General features: G+C 47.5%; 2 non-coding genes across 2 annotated transcripts; one reads left to right on the forward strand and one right to left on the reverse strand.

Annotated features, from left to right (window-relative positions):
* Positions 1 to 3,111: 3,111 nt before the first annotated feature.
* Positions 3,112 to 3,185, forward strand: TRNAN-GUU (transfer RNA asparagine (anticodon GUU)). The gene has a single exon. It is a non-coding gene; the product is annotated as a tRNA-Asn (tRNA).
* Positions 3,186 to 6,569: 3,384 nt separating this feature from the next.
* On the reverse strand, positions 6,570 to 6,734 carry LOC130843660 (U1 spliceosomal RNA). Its single transcript, XR_009051082.1, has one exon. It is a non-coding gene; the product is annotated as a U1 spliceosomal RNA (small nuclear RNA).
* Between the last annotated feature and the right edge of the window lie 18,523 nt (positions 6,735 to 25,257).

Here is a 25,257-nt window from a genome sequence, read left to right on the forward strand (position 1 = left end):
GCTTCCCACCAGCTATCTATTTTACCTTTGGTAGTGTATATATGTCAATGCTACTCTCTCACTACACCTCATTTTCCCCTTTTCCTTCTGTGTTCTCTAGTCTGGTCTCTACACCTGCATCTTTATTCCCACTCTGCCATGCTATTTGCCAGTATTATTTTTCTAGATTCCATATATATACATTAGCATATGGTATTTGTTTCTCTCTTTGTGACTTACTTCACTCTGTATGACAGTCTCTAGGTCCATCCACCTCACTACAAATAACTCAATTTCATTCCGTTTTATGGCTGAGTAATATTCCATTGTATATATGTGCCACATCTTCTTTACCCATTCATGTGTCGATAGACATGACACATGTCCTGGCTATTGTAAACAGTGCTAATGTTTCCACGTACTGGCTATTGTAAACAGTACTGCAGTGAACACTGTGGTACATGTATCTTTTTGAATTATGGTTTTCTCAGGGTATATGCCCAGTAATGGGATTGCTGGGTCATATGGTAGTTCTATTTTTAGTTTTTTAAGGAATCTCCATACTGCTTTCCACAGTAGCTGTATCTATTTACATTCCCACCAACAGTTTACTTTCCCTTTTCTCCACACCCTCTCCAGCATGTGTTGTTCCTAGGGTTTTTGATGATGGCTATTCTGACCAGTGTGAGGTGATACAGCAGGTTTGATTTGCATTTCTCTAATGATAAGTGATGGGCATCTTTTCATGTGCCTCTTGGCTATCTGTAGGTCTTCTTTGGAGAAATGTCTATTTAGGTCTTCTGCCCATTTTTGGATTGGGTTGTTTGTTTTTCTGATATTGAGCTGCATGAGCTGCTTGTATATTTTGGAGGTTAATCCTTTGTTAGTTGCTTCATTTGCAAATTTTTTCTCCCATTCTGAGGGTTGTCTTTTCATCTTCTTAACTTTCAAGTTTCATTAGGTCCCATTTGTTTATTTTTGTTTTTATTTCCATTCCTCTTAGGAGGTGGGTCAAAAAGGATCTTGCTGTCATTTATGTCATGGAGTGTTCTGCCTATGTTTTCCTCTAAGAGTTTTATAGTGTCTGGCCTCATATTTAGGTCTTTAGTCTATTTCAAATTTATTTCTGTGTTTGGTGTTCTCATTTCATTCTTTTACATGTAGCTGTCCAGTTTTCCCAGCACCACTTATTGAAGAGGCTCTCTTTTCTCCATTGCATATTCTTGCCTCCTTTGTCAAAGATAAGGTGCCCGTATGTGCGTGCGTTTACCTCTGGGCTTTCTATCCTGGTCCATTGATCTATATTTCTGTTTTTGTGCCAGTACCATACTGTCTTGACTACTGTAGCTTTGTAGACTCATCAAGAAGGTGAGTCAAAAATTATCCACGTTCTGGCTGTAGAATTTAGTTTAACTTTTAGAAAAGACAAATACATCATTTTCCAACATAATCTCCTTGCTTTTCAATACACTTTGTCCGTGTGTTAAAAACCTTTCATATTCCCTCATTAAAAAATGTTTTAGGCTGAGCTGCGAGCCACGAATGCACCATTGTCTTCACTTCTTCATCAGAAGTGAATCTTCGTCCTCATAGGGATGTTTTCAGGGGACCAAACAGGTGAAAGTTCAATGGAGCAAGATCAGAACTATAGGGAGGCCACTTTAACACCTCAAAACAAAGTAATCCATGATAGACTTAGGTTTCAAAAAGTGTCTGTGAGATGGGTACCCAAAACAACTCATGGAACAGCATAAACAGAAGTGCTTGGATATCTGCAAAGAAAATTTGGAGCCATACTCTAAGGAAGGTGAAAGTTTCTTAAAGAGAATCATTACTGGTGATGAGCTGTGGATTCATCACTACGAGCTTCAGAGTAAATGGAAGAGGATGGAATGGAAACATCCTCAACCACTGACCAAGAAAAAGTTCAAAACTCAACCATCATCAGGAAAATTGATGCTTACAATTTCCTGCGATTCCCAAGGGCCAATATTGGAACATTGCCAGGAAAAATGTTCAACAATCAACAGTGCTCATTACAGTGAGATGTTTATTGAAGAGCTGAAGCCTAAACTTCAGATTAAATGCAGAGGACTGCTATCCAAGGGCATGGTAATCTTGCATGACAATGCACATCTGCACATTTCTGCCCACACTGTCGAGACTCTGCAAAAACTTCATATTTCATCAGGTCTTTTGACCAATTCTTTTTATTTATTTATTTATTTATTTATTTATATATTTATTTTAATATTTTTAATTTTTTTAGAGCATTTATTGAAGTACAATAGACACACAATAAACTGTCTTTCTCCTTGGCAGCTTTCCTCCTTCATCCCTCTCAGACTTGCCCCCTGCACCCGCAGGCTGAGGCCGCCTCACTGTCTTGGATGGGGAGCTCAGAGCCGATCCAGGTGGTGCCCTCTTGGACTTTCTAGAACTTTTACCTGGTTCTAAATCCACTGCCAGAAGAAAGGTTTTGAAGAGCAGCCGATTGGAAAACTCTAGGTTCCTCTAGGATGAAAAACTTAGAAGTGGCATAAGAATTCTCGGTGGACCCACCACCTCCGGCCCCTGCAGCGGAATGCATCCTCAGCCAGACATTTATTGGGCACCTGCTGGATGCCAGGCCCTGCTCCGGGTGAGGGGCTGCCTGGTGCGCAAACTCCAGGTCGTGCCTCATGGAGCCCTTCTCTGGAAGCGCCGAGAGGAGGCAGCACGGTGGGGACACAGCCAGTTGCTGTCCTTTCCCCCACGCGACCACCCGGGCCTGCGGGTGGGGTGGGGTGAGGGGGGACCTGCAGTGAGCGCGAAGAGTGAGGCCGATCATGAGTGGGAAACGGGAGACTTGGGCCCGAGAGAGCCTGCAGTCGTCCCGCCTAGAGGGGCCGCTTTTGAGGCGGCCAGGAGCAGGCAAGGATGGTCGTGGGCCTGGCGTTGTTTCGTCAGAGCCCGCAGCTGACTCGGGCTCGGTGTCCACGGCCGGACGTTCCTGAGGGACGAGACTCAATGCCTCTGGCACCAGTGAGGTGGGACAAGATAGAGGCATGTGACTCTCTTTGCCGCTGGATTGGAAGGGACGGAGAATGCATTCTGATTCCAGGATGTTACAATAAAACCTCGCAAGCGCTTGTCTCTGTGGCGCAATCGGTTAGCGCGTTCGGCTGTTAACCGAAAGGTTGGTGGTTCGAGCCCACCCAGGGACGGACTTGGCTTGGTATCTGATTAGCGAGGTCTCAGCCGCCGCTTTTATGCGTCTGCCCTTGCAGTGCCTTCCCCCCGCACCCCTCTCCCGGAACTCTCTGGGAACCTCCACCCAGCCGATCCCCAGCACGCTCTCTTTCCTCCCGGTTTTTAACCCTGGTGCCCCGGTCTCTTGGCACCACCTGGAGGGCTGCCCTCGCTAACTCATCCACCCTGTGCATTCCAGGGCAGCTGCCAGAGGATGAAGGCACAGGCACACGGGTGGGGGGAATCTCTTACTCAAGCTCTGACGTCGGCAATCAGGCTCTGTGCACCACCTGCGCGGCACCCCCAAAGCGGAGTATTCACCGCCCGGTCTCAGGGCGCCTGCAAGCTTTCATTTGGGACTGTGGCTTTCGACTCAAAGTGATCTGCAGAGTCAATGCAATTCCTATTCAAATCTGTGTCTTCTGAAGTTCGTTACAGAAAAACCCGAACCAACTCTTTGGCCAACCCAATATAACTGAGTCCCTGCGTGGTACACCTGAAACTAACACAACACTGTAAATCAACTACACTTAAAAAAAAAAAAAAATTACGTTATGGCCAATTTGGGAGGCAATGAGAAGAAGCCCTCGCTGGGATCAGGGCACCTGCTGGGGTGTGATGAGGAGGGGACACAGGCTGGATTAGACAACAGTGAGGGCCTCACAAAGCTGCACTGGTGCAGGAGGCAACAGGCAGACCCAAAGATCTCTAAGTGGTGACCCACTGAAAGTGGTGGATAATCTAGCCCTCCAGGAAGAGCACCTACATCTCTAAACATGCCTAGAAAACTGCCATGCCTTGGTCTAAAGAGTACCTTAACTCCTTCCAGCTCCATCCCGAACTGGGGGAGAAAAAGAGATGGAGATGCCTGCAATCCTTCTCGGACATGATTCTCCTCACAGCGGCTGTTTTACAGTGGGCTCAACATGACGACTAAAAATAGCATAATCTGTCCTCAGGCCATTCCTCAAATCCTGGACTTCAGAGGACCCACACCCTTTCGTGGGTAACACTTCATGACGTCACCACTGCCAGCACTCACTGGGCTGGCACCCCACCACACCGAGCCACAGACCAGGCCTTGACTGGATGACTAGGAAAACAGAATCACAGAAAATCTTTGCATTCCCCTCTGAGGAGCTGGATGGACCTCCTACATTACTGCCAACCCAAGACAAAGTTCAACTCCTTGCAAACGGGGCCCACATTATTTCGACCTGGGTATTTAATACAAGAACTCCCTGGTGGGCGAGCCCCTTCCTTGGTGGCATCTCAGAGCTGTGCTCCGTGCTGGATAAGTGGGTGCTGCCAGGAACCTTTTAGGAAGCTGCCTGTGCACCTAATGAACTCATTAGAAGGGTTTGCTCCTTCCTCTGTACTTAAGTCAACAATTACTGTTGTTTTGCCACCTTCAAAAAAAAAAATTTGTTTCTTCTGGTCCATTTCTCCATCTGTCTGGAAGGACGTCGTCGTTGAGCTGTCAAGGAGAAAAACTACCATGGCTTCCAGTTCTTTGATGAAACCTCAGATGTGTGGCCTTCTGGCCAAGCGTCTGCGATTTCATATGGTTGGAGCATTCATTGTCTCCCTGGGAGTTGCAACTTTGTGTAAGTTTGCTGTGGCTGAACCAAGAAAGAAGGCATATGCAGATTTCTACAGAAATTATGATTCCATGAAAGATTTTGAGGAGATGAGGAAGGCTGGTATCTTTCAGAGTGCAAAGTGATTTTGGAATATAAAGGCAGACTGTTCCTGAAGGAGCATTCTAAGTGCCATATAATTTCTTTGGGTTGAGTTCCATGGAAGTTTGGCACTTACCTGTATTCCTGAACTGTGAAACTGTGAACTATGAATATCTGGGCTAAGGAATAGTTTCTCTTGATAAATAAATGATTTAAAAAACTTTTGTTTTCTGCATTTTCTAATTGCTCGCTGTTAATCCCTTGCAATACGTTGTAGTTTTCATCTTTTTTTTTTTTTTCTTTTTGTATCTCTTAAAGTTCACTTGGGTCTTTTCTATGTTTCCCATGTGTCTACTGAACTGTTTGAAGTTATGGAATACAGTTGGAATAAATGTTTTAATGTCCTTCTCCGGTGTCAGCTCTGGGTCGTTTGCACATGATCGATGTGTCTCTGCATTATGGGTCATTTGCCCTGCCTGTTTGGATACCTCCGAATCTCTGATGGAATGCCAGATAGTGTGAATGTTGCCTTGTTGGATGATGGAGAGTTGTGTGTTCCTGTAAACGTTGGGCTTTCTTCAGGGATGCGTTCAAGTTACTTGCAAACAGTTTGATCCTTTCAGGTCGTGCTTTGATGATTCGCTAAGTGGTTCTGAGCAGCACTCAGCGTAGGGCTAACTAGTTGCCCTCCTGAGGCAAGACATTCCTGAGTACTCCACCCCACGCCCTCATGAATTGAGAGGTTTTGTCTGTCTGTTTTGTTTTGTTTTCTTCCTTGCAGTCTATCTGTTGGGGACAAGCACTATCTGTGTGAGTGCCAGGCACTGTTCTCTGATCCTGTCAAAGCTCTCCCCCTGACCTTGGGGAGTTTCCTGCCAGGGCTGCACTGATCAGTACTGTGCTGCACGCAGGAGGGATCTCCTCTGCAGTTCTCTCTGAGTTACTTCCAGCATCTCTCTCCCCCGGGGAGTCTGTTCTGTGGACCCTAGCTCCTTTGGCCTCCCTGGCATCCGGGTTCAGTATCCTCAACTCAGCAAGGTCCACCAGGCTGCTTTGCAGTTTGCCCTTGAGTGCCCTGCTTGGAAACTCTCTGCAGACAGTAAATTGGAGCCATTGTTTCCCATCTCTCCAGAACCACGCACTGTCCTTTTTCACCTGATGCCCCAGTCTCTTCAAAGTCTTTGTTTGATGTTTTCTGTTGTTGGCAGGAGGATAAACCGAGGTCGTTATGAGTGTGCATGGTGGGCCACCCCTACTTTGAAGTCCAAGTTGGAAACACCGGTGAAGATTGTGCAAGATTTTTGCAGAGCTCCACAGTCAGAATGAAATCCTGAAGTAGCAAAACCCCCTTGAAGCTTGAATGCGCAGAGAAACTCATATCTGCAGTGGCAGCAAAAGCCTGTGATTTGTGCCCGGCAAGAAAGAACCTGGTTAGGCGTAGGCCATGATGGAGACCTCGCGGTTTTCTTCGGAGAGTTTCGGGGTTACCTGCCACTCTTACCCGATGCGCCGGGGTTAACAACGAAAAAAAAAGGCAAAAAAAAAAAAAAAAAAAAAACCACCAACACGCGCAGAAAATGTGGGTGAAGCAGGACGGTTACAGTTCTTGCGCAAGTCGCTTATTACGTTCTCTCCTCCAGGTGTATTGGATAGATCTGCCACTTAAGGACTCATTGTCAGGGGAGAGCGCGAACGCAGTCCCCCACTACCACAAATTTCGCAGTGGAGTTTCCCGCATTTGGGGACATCGCAGAGGTCAGCACACCCCCAGTGCAATGGGTTGAGCCTCGCCCTGGGGAAACCACCTTCGTGATCATGGTATCTCCCCTGCCAGGTAAGTATGAACGTTTCGCTCCCTGTCCCCGCACAGCCTTAGGCTCTTCCGCTGTACACACACGCTCACTTTGCCACAACCCCCACCCCAGCCCCTCCACCACCCCCCGCACCCCCTCCTCTTCCACGCCCCTCCAAACAACTCTCCTAAGAAAATCCGAGCAACATCTCCGGAACACTTCCACAGCCCGGGGAGTGGCTGGCCAGGAATGGCACCCCTGCACTGCAAGATTTACATAAGCCAAGCCCTATCCCTGACCTCTAAGGTGGCTCCTCTCCTCCCACCCACGCCGGGTCCCTGGGCCGTCATCTCCCCTCACCCCTGCCCAGATGACCAATGGGCGCATCGGCTGCCGAAAGGGGACGTGACGTCGTGATTTCTGCCAAGTAGGTAACGGACCTCTAAGCTTTCATCTGAAATACTGGCGGGTTCTGCCAGCCTCCTGGCATTCTTCCCTTCTGTCTTGTGTTACACATCGAGGAGGGGAATTCCGGGATCATGTGTGACTGACCCAAAATGTTTGTTAGTAGTAAAGAAGTCGTAAGGCAAGGGCTACAGGTATATATTTATAGGAACACAATGAAAGCACATGTCTGTGTCCTGTGCATAGACACACAGATTCAGGGTTGCCTCTCACAGTGCTGCTCGGTGTATTGTCTGTGCTCGTCCTTCCTGCTTGGTTCTCATGGTGCCCCACGGACCGTGCTTTTGCTTTCCTCACCGAACAGAATACGGGAAATGAAGATTCTGAAAAAGAAGCGGATGACCAAAAGAAGGGGTTAGAAAGATGACGTGTTTGCTTGGAGAGTGCGGTTGGTTTGTTTGTTGATTTGTTTTCTCTTTCTGGGTAAGACTGGTTCGCCCTGCGGGTGGGGGTGGGGGCCGGGGCCGCGGAGGCTGGAGAAGGAAGCCAGCTTGTGTTTTCAGACCAGAGAGCAAGGAGTGGAGTGACTGGATCCTTGAGGGTGCCTCTGGCTTAAGGGGGAAAGTGACTCTTGCGGAGAATCCTGGACGCAGAGGAACTCAGCACCCAGCCAACTTCCAGGAAGAAGCTTCCTTTCCTCCTCCCTGCTTTCTCCCTTTCCCCTCCTTTCTCTCTCTGCAGCCATCAGAAATAGACTCTGGCTCCTTTCCTCTGAAATATACTTTCTTCAAGGGATAGTGCTAGCTCAGAGACTCTCCAGCCAACTGGAGAACCAGGCTCTACAAACAGGGAGGAATAAGCAAGGCCAATGGAAGGGAGCACACAGACCAAACGGGAAGGGCACGGGTGCCCCCTGCTGAGTGACAACCCCTGTGGCTCTGCACAGGTGACACTACTGGCCCTGGACACTAGACACCGCCAATGGCTCTGCGACTTCTGCTGCACCTGGTCGGTGTTAAACTAAGGATCTGGAGGTGGGGAGAGTCTTCTGTTGCACGGGACGGGAAGAATTTCCCCAGGGCCTACTCCTTGTGTCTCTCAACTCCTGTCAAATGCTGGGGTCATTGTTACTCATGGGGATTGGCCAGCTCTTGGTAATAGACCCACATCTTAGCCCCTAGGAAAACTGTGAAAGCCAGTATGTGATCCTTAAAAGTTGCAGAATGTGGGAAGCTCCTCATACACAGGCAGGGGGTTCAGATAAAACCCCCTGCAGCTAGCCCCGTGGAGAACATTGTAAATCCAGTGCCCAAGGCCATGCAACCCTGTCTCAAATATACACGCGTGTACCACCCAGCCTCAGAGCGTACTAGACGTTTATCCCTGAGCCCAGGGTGAGGGTTTCAGCCTCTTATAAGGGGATGGTTTGGTACACCATCCAGTATTATTTACATTATCTCCACTGAGAATTGACAAGCTTGAAAGTTCACATTTCTGGGGCTAGAGTAATTGGTCTACAGCCATGGTAACAAATGGCCACCGATGTCCACTGTAGGAGTTTCCTGTTGCTACTGTAACACATTACCACACACTTAGTGAATTAAAACCACGCACATTTATTATCTTATGGTTCTGGAGATCAGAATTCCAAGATGCATCTCACTGGGCTAAAATCAATGTGACAGTGGGGTTGAGGTCCTTTCTGGAGGCTCTAGGGGAGGATCTCTTTCTTTGCCTTTTCCAGCCTCTGGAAGGTGCCCACATTCTACTCTCATAGCCCCCTTCCGTCTTCAGAGCCAGTCACGGCTGATCTAGTCATTCTCAGAACGCACTATTCTGACCCCAACTCTCCTTCCTCCCTCTTTCACTTACATGGACCCTTGGGATTCCATGGGGCCCTCCAGGACAACCTCCCCATCTCAAGGGCCTGAATGTAATCACACCTGCAAAGTCTCTTTCGCCATGTCAGGTAGCATGTTCACACACTCTAGGCATCAGGATGTGGACCTCTTTGGGGAAGCATTATTCTGCCACCACAGCCCGTCTCCTCGGTGAACACATTTCTGCAAGCGTATCAGTCAGTGGTGGCCCCTGTCTTCTGAAAGTCATCCAGGTGAATGCAAGTCAGTCCACTGCCTTTGAGTGTCAGCCAGGCAACAGCTGTGCCTCATGTGGAGGCCTCTGAGTCAGAGAGAGAGAAGGAGGACGTCTGTGAGGAGAGGAATCGAAGGGACCCAGTGCCTGGAAAGTTCCCAGGGACCAGAGCTGAGGGCTGCAAGCGCCTTCATGGGAGGAGGAGGCTGTGGAGGGTGTTAGCACCTGAATGTATGTGTCCCCCCCACCCCCACCCCCAAATTCATATCTGGAACCCTAATCCCTGTGGGACTGTATTTGGAGAAGGAGCCTTTAAGGAAGTCACTTAGATTAAATGCATCCATGGGCTTGGGGCCCTGATCAGGTAGGATTAGTGTTCTTACAGGAGGAGATACCAGAGAGCTTGGGCTCCTGCCCTACCCCAGCTCAAGCAAGGAGAAAAGGCCATGTGAGGACCCAGGGAGGCATCCGCTGTCTGCAAGCCAGGTAGAGAGCTCGCACCAGAAACTGCATTGGCAGGAACGTCAGTCTTGATCTTGGACTTCCAGCCCCCAGAATGTGTGCAAACAGAGTTCTGGTTAAGCCACCTGGTCTAGGGTAATTTCTTACGGCAGCCCAGGCTGACTAATACAGATGGTTACTTAGCCATTGGCCTAAGCTGCTTCTCCTACCTGGGCCTTTGTGGGATCTGCCCCAGTTTTGTTCATTTCCTGTAATTAGTACTCACAGCCTGCCCTGCCCTTCTTCAGGCTGGTCTGTGACTTTAGAATGAGGATTGAGCACCCGGTTTAGGATTTCAGAGTGTAATTTACTCCATGTAACAATGACCTGCACCAAGGATCTTCTTAGAGTTGTGTTGTTGTTGTTTTTAAACAAGTCTGACATCTTCCCAAATATCAACATAGCATGACTTGGACAACTGGATTGGGAGTCTGCAGAGTGACCCCATGACCCCACGTGGCCTGCATTTGCTCTTCTCCTGGGAGATTTCTGTGCTTCGGACTCTACAGAACCACAGGCAAGGGTTTGGCTGCTGGTGAGGAATCTGTGCCCAGCTCTGGGGAAACCGAGGGACAAAGGAAAGTATCCCCCAAATCAGGGCGTGTAAGAGGGCTGGGTGCGGGGAGTGATGAGAGGCTGCTCTTGTGGGAATAAAGGAGGATGAGAGGGAGGTGGGGGGTGTGTGTGTCCAGCATGAGGTCAGGCGAAGTTCACGAGAGGGCAGCTGCCATTCTGGGACCAGAGACGAGCGCCTCCTTGGCATTCACGCTCTTCCTCTGCCTCCAGTTTCCGCTCCTCGGCCCCCTCCTCCCCTAGCATCTCCCCAGGCTTGTTTTCTTCCCACGCCTCCTCCTCGTCCCTGCTCCTCCTGCTCCCATCCTCCCCACGCCTCCCCCACGCGACGAAGCAGGCCAGCCAAGGAAGGGGCTGCCCCCGTCTGAGAGGACCATGAGGGAGTGTCTTCCACCAGCCTGAGAAGCAGGGACACATTTCTCTCTGGTCAGAACCTGGTTTGGAGGAGACAGGGCAAGATGGCCTCCGCCTGAGGAGCTCAGCCTCCACAGCCCGCCCAGGCAGCACGGGCCTTAGGCCAACCCGGGGATGTGTGAGCAAAAGTCAGGGAGCTCTCTACACAGAAGGCCAGCATCTGGTCCACAAGATCCCAGAGAAGTTAACTGCTCGGTGCCTGCCTTCTTCACAAGGCAAGTTCCAGGGGAAGGACCACGTCGCCCCCTCCTGGCGGCCTGGCGAAGGCGCACGGCACTCCCTTTGTTCAGGCGAGGGTAGGTGTGAGGGAACCCGCCCATCTGCTGTTCCATGCAGAGCAGCTGCAGGTTCCTGGTCCAAAGTTAGTGGGGTCCCAGGTGCACCGACTCCACCGTCACTTCCTCCACCACAGGCTCTTCGTCAAGGATGAGATTTCTCCCAGATAGTCAGCCTGGGGGGAGGGGGGAGGGGGAAGCAACATCTGGGAAAAGAAGCTGAATCTAAACCGACCAGCTCCTGTGCATTAGCAAGCTCATCGATGGAACACGTCTAGGTGCTGATGTGACTTGGTCTTGCTTTGCTGTGCTACGTGGCACCTTCATATCCTGTCTTCATTTTACTAAACTTTGTTGAAAGGAGACAAGTTTTGGGGTTTTTTTCCCTCAGTTCCAATATTAGTTGGCACCTTAGTTAACAGTGTTGCCAACAGTGGAGTAACGCCCCCTCTAGGTTGTCCCTGTTGTGATTCCCCAAACCTGTGCAGGTATTGCATTACACAGAAAAAGAAACTTTGCCAGTGTGATTGGGCTAAAGCCCTTGAGGTGAGGAAATTATATTCGACCACTCAGGTGGGCCCCCTGTAATTACACACGGCCTTCCTGAAAGCTGGGAAGCAGAAAAGGTCAGGATGATGCAAAGTGAGAGGATTCTACTTGCTGCTGCTGGTTTTGAAGATGGGTAAAGAGGGCACAAGCCAAGGAATGTGGGGGGCCTCTAAAACCTTTGTAGAAATGACGGGGAAACGCATTATCCCCTAGAACCTGCAGAAGGTAAGGCAGCCCTGTCGACCTTTTGATTTTATCCCAGTGAGACCTTTGTTGGACTCCTAACCAACAGAACTGTAATATAATACATAGGTGTTCTTTGAAGCCACTAAACGTCTGGTCACTCTTTACAGCACACATAGAATGCCAATTCTGTAAGTGTCTAGCGCATTCACTTTAGCAGGAATAAGTTGGAGACATAATGAACCCTGTGTAAGTCTGCAGGGTGTGTGTCTACCTCAGGTGGACCGGTCAAGAGATATTGGTACCTGTTTGCAGCCTTACATTAGGTATCTTTCTTCCTTTCCCTTTTCCCCTAAAGGATGCGCACCCTATTTCCCGCACAGGTGTACCCAGCATGGTTCTCATTTGAATTACAGCAAACTGGAAGACATTGGTGGTGACACAGGTTGATTTCATTTGCTTTGTAAATGGATTCTATCATGTAGAGGGAAAGAATGTAATTTATGGAAAGTTAAATAGTGTAGAATCCTCCTTTCCAAAGATACATTTTTTGCAACTTTTTTTGGTTTTGGTTTTGTTTTTTTTACACTAAGGTGAAGAACTACTGTTCAAAGGGTGAAACACAAGAATGGCTTTTAGGAATTTTCCCCCAAGGTAATTTGTGACTGGATCCTGTTGCCAAAACTTGGCCTCTGTTCTCAGGTGCCGAATAGAAAGGTGGAGACAGAGTTTTGGGTGGAGCAGAAGAGTAGCTTCTACTGCTTTGCCAGGCAGAGGGGGCTACAGCGGGCTAATGTCCTCAAGACCGTGTGACCCACCCTGGAGGGGGTAGCGAGGAGTCTTCTAGTGTTGGAGGAGCAGGGCGTGGTCAGCTGGTGGACATTTCTGGGATTGGTTGGCATCAAGGGGAAGTTTCCAGCATCATCCCCCTTCTGGTGTCAGCCTGTCTAGGCTCTATGTGCTTGTGGTCAGCAGTTTTCATCTGGTGGCCGTCTGCGTCCTATAGAAACAACTTAGGGATGTGTGCCAAGCCTTTATCTATATCTTTCAGGAAACTGGGAGTTTGGTGATTCTGTGATGTGGCAGAGTTATTATCTAAATTGTTACCAGTTCCCCAGCTCAACAGCTCTTCTTTGTTTCTACATCTTCACACTTCCTAGTCATTAACTCTTGAGCCAGCATTTTACTTCCAAAGACAAGGACACAGGGGCTTGTCCGTGGTTTCAGTCCTGACCAGGTCTGAGATTTAGACAATACGTATGCTGTTGTTTTCATGAATGCTGTGTCCATAAAATGAAGTTCTCAACAGCATTATTTGAGTTCTCCAGGGATTAATGATTGTATCATCAATGCCTTCCAGCCCTGGTGGCACGGGGATGAGGGGATGCTTGATAAGCTCAGAGCAAGAGGTCCTCAAATGTTCCTACTTTAAGTAATACATCATAGTTTGGCTGACTTGTCATCCATTCTTCTGATTCTGCCAGTGAGTTCCTCTGTAGTGACAGCCAAAGGCACTTATGTACAATATGTTTAGTGTAAAAGCAGAAGCTGAGGTTACTTCAACTATTACGAAAACGGGGCGTGTGTCTACCTCAGGCACGAGTCCTTTGATGGATGTTTTTGTAAATTGGTGGTGATGGTGACAATGGCTGAGTTTTTTTGTTTTTTATTTCATTTTTTATCTTTATTTTATTTATTTATTTTTGGCCGTGCGGGAGGGGTCTGTGGGATCTTAATTCCCCTGCCAGGGGTTGAGCCTGTGCTGCCTGCAGGGGGTGCTCAGAGTTTAAACACTGGACAACCAGGGAAGTCCTTGAGTTTTTTCTTCATGTTGTTGTCTATTTTAATGTTTCAGCTGTTACCAGGAAATAATTGTGGAGCAAGTGCTTGATGTTAATCCTGGGCTGCAAAAGAACATAACTAAGGACTTTTCCCAGGGAACGCTTTGAGATCTTTATGTCAATTTGTGGTGACATCCACTTTTCAATTACAGTTTCTTAATTAAGGCAAGCAAGCTTATTTATAGGTTTGAATCAGTCTTATCGCAAAGGACGTTTTAAACTGTGCTCTGCAGCCCACCCGCATCAGAAACATGTGGTTGTGCTTCTGTGAAAAATGCAGGTTCTGGGGCCCCACACCAACTAAATCTCTGGGGATTGGAGCCCAGGAAGTAGCTTCTTTACTGTCCACTGCTGATTCTAAGGCGCTCTAATTGTAAGAACTACCTTTTAATATTTTTAGGTAGGGGATTCTTACAAAATGACAAGAGGGTAAATCATTTTTTTACACTTAGACTTGAAGCATTAGACAGTGAGGTGAGCTCTTAGTGACAGTTTGTCTTTCCTATTCTTCCCCACTCAGCCTAGGGACACGTGCAGAAAGGAGAAACAAAGTAGGGGAAGAAAAACATTTCTTTATACACATTTTGCTATAATAGCCACGAAAAAGATTGTTTCATTTCCTCTCACTGAGACTGCCCACCCGTTATGTTGGCCTTTTACATATCGCTGTAGCAATATGTACAAATACACATCACACGTTTATTCACACACACACACATTCGAGAGCACTGTGAAGACACAGACTAGGCTTTCGCACAACCACTCACGTCCCTTAAGAATGGTCACGGCTTGGCTGTACACAAGACTTTCAACGGGCTTGGTGAGGCCATTCGTCCCCAAGTCCCAGAGAGAAGTTAGGATGACAACATCGGACAGTACATTTCAAGTGAGGTCAGTATACTCTTTGGAGATCATGAAAGAATAGAAATAGGTGGTCTAGGCTAAGCATGAGATGGCATCTGGAAGTCATCCCTTTCACCATGTGGATTCAAAGCTCTCAGGTGCTGCCGTGTAGACGGACCCCCGGTGTAACTGTGACCCAGCTGCACTGGCCCGGGTCAGGTCGTCGGGCCCCTGCCAACACCGTCCTGCAGGGCACTGCTGCTCAGTCCTGTGCTTTTAGATCTGCCGTGGAGCTCCAGTGTCGGGACCACATGCTCCACTGCTGGGGAGCAGGGCCCATCTCCCCTGAGTTGACCCTCTGGGGGTAGGTGATGAGGGGTGAGAAACGTGCTGTTGCTGGTTCCCATGCCCCTGGGGCGCTCACAGGCAGTGTCACAAGGTCCTTACACACTGTGCCTGTTTTGCTTCGTGCTGGGCCCAGTGGTCCTTGGCTGGTTATTCCTCAACCGCAGGAAAGCACCTCTGCCTTTCACCCTGCCCCCACAGGCCACATCTGTGACTCCTTCCAGACCCTCCAGCAGGTGTGGAGGAGGGGGGCCCAGATCCTCCTCAGCAGACAGGGAGCTGTGAAGAAGGGGGGCAGGCCCCCCCTTCCTGCTGTTTGAAGGACCTCCGGTGGCTTCGCTTCTTGCCTGGCTCCTGGAAGGCAAGGGTCACAGGGCTGGAGTGCGTGGCAGAGCCCTTAGGGATTTCAGCTGGAGGCCAAAAGAACACAATCAAATTAAGAGTCCACTATCAGGCCCTGCTGGTGGCTGAGGCTGGAGCGAGCGCTGAGTGGTGACAGCAGCCAGGAGCACGGTGAGAGCCTGTCAAGAGGATGAGCTGAGGGGTGGGCTGAGGTCTGGAGGAGCAACTGGTGCCACCAGGTTAGAGGACAAGCTTCCCACCACCTCCTGTGGTCATGTCTCTGCTCAAAGCCACTGCACACCGGGTGGCCGGATCCTACCACACCCTCTTCAGGGGCCAGTTCCCTCTCCAATTCACTTTGGAGCAAAAGGGTGGTTTTTTATGATTTCCCAGGAAAAGAAGTGCTTAGTAGGAAACATGTGCATACAGACATGGTCTTTTGTAGGAAGGAGAGGCTGTTTTCTAGACTGATACCAGCCTTGGGAGTTTTGGGTTGGTGGGTCTGGGTAGCTCTGTTCTCTCCACCTTCTCTCTTTGATTCTCCAGTTGGTGACTGGTGTGGCCAGGGAGGAAAGTTTACCATCCACCAATGGAAAGATGACTGAGCTGAGCCTGAAGGCTCCGGTTTCCTTCCCTGAGGACTCTGTTCTTACTGCAGAGCTGAGGCGTGGACTCCAGGCTCAGACTCTAGAAGTTAGAGGTGGGTCCTGTCTCGGGAAGTGCAAGCAGGCAAGTCACACAGTTGGGTATCAGAGCCTCCCTGTGTTGCTCACTCTGTGTCTCCAAACACACTGTCTCAACCCAGCAGAAAACCCTGAGGACTTGAGTCCTGGGCCTAAAGCCTGTTGGGTCGAATGCCTGGCTTTCGAGGGGCTCCTCTGCGTGGGTTCTTTGCATGCATTTCGCATGCCCTGGCTGCAGCTGTTCAGGAGGCTCTCCTCCCTAAATAGCGGCTGCTGCGGTGTGGTCAGGACAAGGGCGTGTGGAAGGGACGGCCTCCAAGTGTCAGCAGCCTGGGGGAGAGTGCGGGGAGGAAGGCCACCTCGGGAAGGGGCTGGGGGAGGCCCTGCAGACCTGGCTCTACCACTTGCCAATCACAGGAGCAGGGCACAGAAGTCAGCAGGCAGCATGTGAGCAGGTTAAGGATGGATGAGAGAGAGGATTCTGGGGACCATAGCTGGTTAGATGTGCAGTGAGGAAAGCTACTCTCTGAGCTCAGATGCAGCTGCAAAGGGAGGAGAATAGTACTTACCCCCCTGCCTTGTTGACTGTAAGGAGCAAGTGGAGGGAAGCAGACCAAGGTGCTTTGAAAATTTTGAAGCTCTGCCCAAGGGCAACTTTCATATTCTCCCTAATTTATGACCAGAAATAGGAAGCCGAGGGCCTCTCCTACCGCTTCCGTGGGCAGTGGAGCTGAGCCTGTGTTCCAGCCGCTCCCCCAGGCAGTCGTTAATGCAGATGGACTCCTCCAGGCGCTGGCGCAGGTTCTGGATTTCACCAAGATGCTCATGTAGCAGGTCAGTCCCTGCAGCCACCCAGCAGGGCAGGAGGAGGTTGGAGATGAGAAGCTGGCCCCCTGCCTTTGGAGCCCATGTTAGGGGCTGGGGCTCTGCCAGCAAGATCCCTAAACATCACTGTCCTCTCACAGGGGCATCTAGAAGCTCAAGTGACTTGTTTAAAGAGTCAGTTGGCTTCAAACACAGGACAGCTGATGCTAACCAAGCCCCGTGGGCCTCCTCCATACAGGGGTGTGTGTAAGGGAGTTGTAAGTGCACATGTACAGTTACTAGGGTAGGTGCTAAGTGTCAGGGGTTTCACATGGTTTAAAAAAAAATCACTGAAGGGACTCTCTTGGTGGCGCAGTGGTTAAGAATCCCCCTGCCAGTTCGGGGACATGGGTTCGATCTCTGGTCTGGGAAGATCCCACATGCAACTAAGCCCATGCACCACAACTACTGAGCCCATGTGCCACAAGTACTGAAGCCCATACGCCTAGAGCCCCTGCTCTGCAACATGAGAAGCCACCACAATGAGAAGCCCACGTGCAGTAACAAAGACTCAATGCAGCCAATCAATAAATACATTAATAAATAAATTTTTAAAAAATCACTGAAGGCTGTGGAAGTCGGCCTAGCACTTGCTAAACGTCTGGCCATCTCCTGAGCTAAGTTTGCACGTAATGAGGCAGGCCTCTCCTCTGCCCTACTACCTTTCCTGTTACTGACCCTTGACTGAACATTTGTTAGCAAGGGACAAAGCCCTTCCTCCACCCTTAGAGAGAAGGCCTAAGGTAAAAGTTAGGTCCTCACGTCAGCTCATCCTATGTGGTTAATGACTACTACTCAATGCTTCTCTCAAATTACTTTTAACGTGAAAGGAAGAAAGCCCACTTAACTGTTTCCACAGGGACATGTCAGGTGGTGTCCACTGCAGAGGAGCTGGAGTGATTGTACTACTGCCTTCCCTTAGTGTTTCAACGAACCGTTCCATTGCCTCGTCAAGGCCAGTGCCTTTGGTGGCTGAAGTTTTCAATACTTGCCATTCTTAGTCCTCCAAGCTGGTAACCCAAGTGAATATGCCATCTCCAAGGGAGACATGGCCTGGCCCATGTCTTTTTTACTAGCAAACAGCACTAAAATGGCTTTTCTCTGCTCTTCTTCCTCCAACACAGAAACTAACTCTGATTTAGAAAAGCCAATTAGGTCTCGGTCACAACTGTCCACCACACGAATGGCTGCATCTGTGTTTGCCTAATAACATCTCCAGTAGGGCCTGCTCCTTGTCAGTATGGCACCGATCCAGGGGTCTGAAAGCTGATTAGAGAGTTGGGAGAAACACCCCCAAGAAAAGAAAAAGGATGCAGAAAAGAGCAGTGGGAGGGGTGCCAATGACAGGCTACGTCAACTGCCTCATTTTGCTTTAGACACAGCCTTTTTCTGAAGATCACAGTTCTCTTGCTGTTGGCACTGAGCTGCATCCCAGCGTTCTCCCGTACAGCTACACCTGTCCAGGTGGTGAGATGCCTCTTGGACCTGACCAGGGGAGCTAGGAGTGAGAGGGAGAGTTTGAATTGGGTTTTCTCCACAAGACATGTTTATGGGGTGGGGATCTGTGTAGAAACGCCTCCCTTTCTGTACAACTCCTGACTGATGGAAGAATGTTCTGTGACTGTTGGTGCCTGGCATTCTGGAAGGGTCTGAGAGTGGGCTGCGAGGGGCCCAGGCTGCAGGGACAGAGAAGGACATGAATGTGAGAGCACAGAGGTGGCCGCGGACTTGCTCCTACCCCTGCTCAGCACCGAGGCCCTGGGCAGGGAGGATAACGGATGCACTCAGGAAGGACTAAGCACTGAAAGGGCCCTTTCCTTTTATCCCCACGCCGTGAGCCAGACACCAGAGGAGAAATGGAAGGTCGGCCCAGGTAGGAAAGGGGTGGCTCCTCAACGAGATTTCACTTCACAGGCTGAGCTGCTCGGCATTGTGCTTTACCTGTGGGTTTGGATCTGGGCTGATACCCGCAGGAGCCCGGGTAGAGGTCCCCACATATGCTCTCTGCAGGAGGCCACATCCTGTCCCATGGCCACTGCTGCCCAGTGCTGTGCTGCCCCTGGAGGAGAGTGGGGCTGGGCGGGGTTGGGCCCCCATCCTGGGAAAGGAGACATTTCTCCTTGAGAGGCCACCTTGCCAAGGGACGTGCTGTACTTAAGCTGCGTCATCCTTGTTGCCACTGGGGATTCCTAGGCTGTTTCTTTAATGGTTCGGCCTTTCCTTGCGTGAGAATCTCCTTCAGATTTTTGTCTGAAATGCAGTTTCTTGTGCCGTCTCCCCAGAAGTTTTTAACAGTCCCATAGTGACCATGACGTAGTGTTCTATAGGGTGCAGCTAGTGCCCAGGGATTGGAGCCTGTCTGCTGCATGATATCACAGTTACTCATCCAAGGTTAATACTATTTTCTCTCTTTTACATTGTACAGTGTTCTCTATTAAACTTGCGATCCATATGTTCCAAGGGGGTAATGAAATCACCATGTAAAGCAAGCTAGGTGCATGGTGGAGTTGGTATTTGCATCTTGGACTGCTTTTCCTAGGACTGTGCTTTCATTGCTTTTGCACAGACCTAGGGTAGAAACTGATCGGAATTAGGGTAGAGAGTAGATGACACTGGTAAAAGTTAGTAACTCCTGGTAACTAGCAGTACATAAATACTGCTTGACAAGTATTTACTGAATGTTCTATGTGGCAGGCTCTTGAGCAGGCACTGGGGAGGAGGGGGGAACAAGGCACGCAGAGCACCTGCTCTCAGGAAGATGACCCATAACACAGGAGCCAGATGTTTGTAGAGAATCACATATATATTGATATATTTTTTAAATTAATGACGATGATGTATTTAATACTCATGGGTACCTTGATCCCATTGTGTCAGCCAGGATTGATAACTGAGTATCAACAGAAGACTATTGAACAGCAATAAAATTATTTTTGGAGAATGTCCTTCAGTTTTTTTTTTAATTACTTGACATTTTTTGGCTGCATTGGGTCTTTGTTGCTACTTATGGGCTTTATTTCTAGTTGTGGCTAGCGGGGCTACTTCATTGCAGTGTGCAGGCTTCCCATTGCGGTGGCTTCTCTTGCCGCAGAGCACAGGCTCTAGACGTATGGGCTTCAGTAGATGTGGCTCGAGGGCTCTAGAGCACAGCCTTAGGAGTTGTGGCGCACCGGCTTAGTTGCTCTGCAGCATGTGGTATCTTCCCTGCCCAGGGATCGAACCCGTGTTTCCTGAATTGGCAGGTGGATTCGTAACCACTGTGTAACCAGGGAAGTCCCCCTTCAGATATTTTTGTCTTACTAATGGAAATACGTATGTTTGATCTAATGTCCCCTGAAATTCAACCATGGGTTCCTGGTGCTTTTGGACAGAAAGGCTTATGGTCAAGGTTTGTGTGGTGACTCTGCTGCCACCAAGTGGTGTGGGCATGTAGGGAACATCTCCATACAGATCTCAGCTTCCTGGTCAGTAAGATAAGGTTATTCAGGTTCTCCAAACTCCCTTCTTGCTGAATTTTTTTCCGAGGGCACGAGAGACTGAGATGCATGTTAAATGTGCGCTGGGACCCGCAGCCAAGAGCTGACCTTGGTCCCTTCTCTGTGTGTCCCCTACAGGAGCCTCAACTGAGCTCACACACCAAAAACACAGAAATGAGGGAGGAGATGGAAGAAAGAAAATCAACTGGTCTGAAGGATGAGAAAAATCCAGAGAAAAACAAGGTAATGGTATGGGAGGTGGTTGCCAAGGGAGGTGAGACGAAGGACAAGCTGAGTCCAGAAACATCAAGGGATAGTGAGGCGTGCACAGAGCATCGTCCAGGTCCTCAAGGAGCACCTCAGCTGAGCAGGGAGGACTGGGAGAGTAAGTTACTCCACAGTGAACTTGCGCACCTGCCGAGGAGATCCACAGGATGGTTCAGGGTTGGCTTATACTTCTGGGAAGCACCAACTCCAAGGGGAAGAGGATGGGACCTCGATGCTCTGTCCTAGACCCCCCAAACTCAAACTTGGAGCTTCCCAGTGGTGGATGCCCTCCCAAGTAAGTGTTCACTAAGACGGATAAATAATGTGTGGAGAAGAATTCGAGATATTCATTCTTCCCAGGGACCAGGCTAATGGGACCCTTGTTTCTGAAGCAGAGAGAGTAATAATATTCTTCTGCATTTACCGTTTCAAAGGCTTTACATACAACGTCTCTGAACTATATGTTGAGTGCTTAATTTGCCTTATGTTGTGTTAACAATTTGGAGTTCCTATATGAGTAATATTTCCATGAGGAGATTAAAGCAGTGAGAGGAAGAATACAAGTGCCTAGTTTCAACAAAACGTGGTGGCCCTCAGTTGGGATTTTGTGGCAGCCCAGAGGATGGGAGGGGAGGCCAAGGACTTCTCTTCCTAATGACAGAGTGAACCATTGAGAGGAATCCCTGAGGACAGTTGTGTCTTCATCAGAGTCACCACAGGCAGGTGTCCTAGGATGAGGATAGCGTAGGGAAGGCTCCTATTAAGGAAAGGGATGCTACATCCTGGGAGAAAGCAGAGCATCCCTGACAGGACAGTTGGACAGAAATGTCGTTAAGATGAGTGGAGACTTGCAAGCATGTTTATTCAGTCAGTGAACAAATATTGCCGAGAGCCTCCTCGGTTCTTGACTCAGTGCCAGGAGTCATGCACACAGATGAATCAAATGTTGTCCCAAACTTCATGGAGCTCTCCATCGAGTAACAACAAAATCATGAGAGGTGTAGTGATGGTGGGCTCATTGGAAGAGATGATCAGCGCTGCTTAGGGATGACCTCATGGGTGGTCCTAGTCCACCTTCTCTTTTTTCCAACAGCTACATGGTCTCTCCTGGCCCAAGAACCCTGGTTCTCAGCCAGATTTCAGCTTCTCAGGATACAGCTCACACCTGGGCTCCATGTTGGCTCAAGGCATTCAACACTGTCACGGTCTTCAGAGATAACTGCTAATATCTGTAGCTACTGACTATGTCCTGGGCAGCTGGAGAGACAACGAGGCAAGTTTGATTTGTCTTATAGGTTCATCCTTGTCATCATGATGCGTGATTAGCTGTTTCCTCTCAAAGTTAAATACTCTCCAGTCTTCAAGATTCACTCTCCATATCAAAAATCATTTAAATATCAGCCATATTTCTAGACTTGTAGAATTTGGTGTTTTATCTCTAATTGTAGATCAAATAACTAAAGTGAAAAGGAGTAAAGCAAACTCCAAGTTTGCAGTGAGATGTAGGATGGTCTGGGATTGAAATCCTGGCTTTTGCTATTCAGATGGTTGATAAACCCAATGACTTTTGTTTTCTTAAAAACAGAATTACCTAACACTCCCGAATTCCCTCCTCTTCTTTGTCCTATCAAGTTCTATGAAATATAACATTTCTGCTCGTCTACATAACTTGGATTCTCAGTTAGTGGAGCTCCATGAAGATATTACTGAGCCCTTGTGAGTAAATCACTATGGTCATTCCATTGGAGGATACAAAAGGAGGATACATAAATCTTTACTGAAAGAAGTTGAAAGGTGATGGTGCCCAGCTCAGCCTGGGTGTCTGTAGGTGAGAACATCAATAGCAGACAGCAATAGCCTCATCCTGATCAAAGGGAAGATGTGAACAGGAGCAATGACAGCACCTGGCTTTCTCCCTCCTGAAGAGTCAGGTCACAAAGCACCTAGAGAGTCTCCTCCAGAAAGTGTCCTGGGTACCAACTGTCATATTTGACTGTCACAAATTCTTGGCATGGGCTCCCTCACTGTGTTTCCTTTCCCAGATTCTGTTTAGATGGTAGCAGATTCAAGAGAAAAAGCAGAGGGTTGGACTTGAAAAGAATGAATAATGTGTGGTTGGGCAATGAATCTTTAAAAGATCAAGATCCCACTCAGAAAGTGAGGTTTTAGGGAATGCAGTGCATGGGTGGGGTTTAGTGTCATGCAGTGAGAGAAAATTTATTGCCTTTAGAGGCATCTAATGACTTGTGAAGGCAGCACATTCCTCAAATAACCCAAATGATAACCCTTCCTACCAAATGACAAAGAGAGCCTTTCACTTCCACTGGTCTTATGGAAACAAGGGGCCCTTAATGCACTTAAATTAGATAAGCTTGAAAATGGCTCTTCCTCTAGGGCCATGGAATGAAACAGATCCCATGGTCGGTGACCTAGGAAGAGGCAGAGCAGGTTTTATGACAATAGCCACAGGTGGTGGAGAAAAATGTCTTGAGCTTTTGGAGCTGCAAATGAGTTCGCTCAGAAGAACCTTCCATGTAACAAAAACATGTTTAGCAAAATTTTGTATCCCATGGACACTAAATGTTCAGCCCATTATCTGCAATCATCCTGTACATAATTAACCTGTATTGTCTTGGACCACCAAGGACCTTTGAGAGGAGTTCAGGAACCTGCACATCAGCACACATACCTGAAATGGAAATGGCATATTTTTTTCACAAGCTAAAAATAATAAAGTTCTTTCTCATTTTCAAAGTATAGTCTTTGACCTAACTGAAGAGTTGACTACCAAAATATTAACGGGTGATCATGCTCACTAATATGCAGCTTTACACACAGCTTATGATGATTTTGATAAACAACAATGTAAAGCAATTGTTTGTACAGATTGCCACAATGTCATCCTGGAATGTCAATCGAAGTAGTGAGTGACATTATACCACCTGTCAGACCCCCCACAGGAAACAGGTAAAAAGGACGGGGTCAGCCAGCTCACTGTATACAATGGTATGTAATGTACATAACTCTTAAATTGGTTGATCATAAACCACTGAGAGTAAATCTATGTTTATACTGAGTTTTGGGTCCAGTCAAATAGGCAGAACATTCAGAAACAACTGTTTGGACTGTGCAAAGAATGGAAATAAATTCTTTGCTCATGAGTTAGAAGACTCACTATTTTTGAGGTGTCAATTTTCCCCAGTTTGATTCAGTGCAATCCAACTAATAAACACAGTGAGCACCTTTGATGGTAACTGATCAGCTGATTTTAAAATGAATTTGTAAATGCACAAGACATAGCAGAGTCAAAACACTTTCTATAAAATGAGGAAAAAAGTTGGATGGCTAACTCTACCTGGTTTCAAGAACTATTTTCAAGTTGTAGTAATCAAATCACTATGGTATTCTGTAGTGGTCAGTCAACAGATTAATGGAAGAGAATAAAGAGTCCCCAAATAAACCCATATTTATAAAGAGCCTGACCTTTTTTGACCAATGAAAAAAGGTAATCCAGAAAAGACACTCTTTTCAACAAATGGTGAAGAAATCTTTCAAATGGTGATGATCTCTTTCAACCTTTTCAGCTAGTGGATATCTATATCCATATGAAAAGTAGTTAACTAAATGAGCAGAATCCATATCTCACACCATGTACAATAAGTAACTCAAGATAGATCATAGATCTAAATATAAACCTGAAAACTGTAAAACTTGTAGAAGAAAACATCGAGGAAAGTAGTTGTGACTTCAGCTTAGACAGAGATTTCTTAGCTCAATACCAAAGATATAATCAATAGAACAATACGTTGATAAAAAAGACTTCATAACCATTGAAAACTTTTGGTCTTTAAAAGGCACTAGGGGGCTTCTCTGGTGGCCCAGTGGTAAAGAATCTGCCTTCCAATGCATGGGACACAAGTTCAATCCCTGGTCCGGGAACTAAGATCCCACATACCATGGGACAACGAAGCCCACGAGCTGCAACTACTGAGCATGCAAGCCACAACTAGAGAGCCAGTGTGCCACAACTACAGAGCCCACGTGCCGTAACTACTGAGCCCACACACCACAACTAGAGAGAGAAGCCTACATGCCACAACAAAGAACCTGTGCGCCACAACAAAAGATCCTGTATGCCACAGTAAAGATCCCGTATGCCCCAGCTAAGATCCAGTGCAGCTAAATCAATACATATTTAAAAGGCACTGGTAAGTAATGGCAAGTCAAGCCACAGTTAGTAAAAAATATTTATAAATTGCATATCCGATAGAGGACTTATACCCAGACTATACAGAAACTCTTAAAACTGAAAAAGAAGACAAAGAGATCAACTTTACATTGGGGAAAAGATTTGTAGAGTAATTCTGGAAACAGGCAATGTAAGTCCTCCACCTAACTCTTCTCTTGTAAAACTGCTTTGATGAATCAAGAACATTCAAATTTCTATATATCTTTTAGAATTAGCTTATAAATGTCTACCAAAATATCTTCTGGAAGTTTGATTGGGTTTGTAGAGATCTGTTGATTAATTTGGTGAGAATTGACATTTAAAACATTGAGTCATCTAATCTACAAGTTTCCCATTTATTTTTCTCCATTTATTCAGTTCTTTAATTTGTCAAAGTAATGTTCTGGGTTTTCATTATACTGTTCTTACACATGTTTTGTACGATAAGACAGTGCAATAAAATTTGGTCGGGGGTTGGGGTGGGATGAATTGGAAGATTGAGATTGCCATATATACATTACTAATAAGAAAATAATTATCAAATTGTACACTTTAAATATATGCAGTTTATTGTGTGTCTATTGTACTTCAATAAATGCTCTAAAAAATTAAAAATATTAAAATAAATAAATTAATTTAAAAAAAGAATTGGTCAAAAGACCTGATGAAATAAGAAGTTTTTGCAGAGT

This window comes from Hippopotamus amphibius, chromosome 1, assembly GCF_030028045.1.
Source record: "Hippopotamus amphibius kiboko isolate mHipAmp2 chromosome 1, mHipAmp2.hap2, whole genome shotgun sequence".
NCBI classification, from domain to species: domain Eukaryota; kingdom Metazoa; phylum Chordata; class Mammalia; order Artiodactyla; family Hippopotamidae; genus Hippopotamus; species Hippopotamus amphibius.